This window comes from Patiria miniata, unplaced genomic scaffold (genome assembly GCF_015706575.1).
Source record: "Patiria miniata isolate m_02_andy unplaced genomic scaffold, ASM1570657v1 HiC_scaffold_2, whole genome shotgun sequence".
Classification (NCBI taxonomy): domain Eukaryota; kingdom Metazoa; phylum Echinodermata; class Asteroidea; order Valvatida; family Asterinidae; genus Patiria; species Patiria miniata.
The window spans coordinates 10807831-10808379 of NW_024037058.1; positions in this window are offsets into that span (position 1 = coordinate 10807831).

Genomic DNA, 549 nt, shown 5'->3' on the forward strand with positions numbered 1-549 from the left:
CATTGTTGTGCATATTGGATTCGCAATAACCCGCCGCCGCGAGAGGGCATCATCACGACGAACCGCCATCACCCTAAAATCATTACTTTTTCTTCTGATCAGATAGGGACATTTAAGTTTCTATATCATGACGAATTGTCTAGTGATAGTGGTGATATACGGAACTTGCTGGGGTAATACATGTAACAAATGTTTAGGCATTCCGTGTCGTCGGGGCCAAATCTTTATTGCAATGATTTCATTTGCCAAAAAAGTTAAACGGGCTGCTTTTTCATTCGTACAAGACATCATAGCTGGTTTGATTTATTTTGATTGTTTTTTGTTATGCATTATTTTTGTTTTTTTCGAGCAATTTTTAAAATTATTTTCGAACGATTACATTTCGAGCTCTCAATATAACAAATTAAACATTTTTGCAATTGTCCTCGGATAGAAAAAAGATAAAATAAAAAGTTATGTGGCGATGGCCAAGTCATCAGGAGTCGGACTTATGACTCTAACTCAATGAGCCCCTTACCGACTTCCAATATAGAACTCTTCCGGGACTCG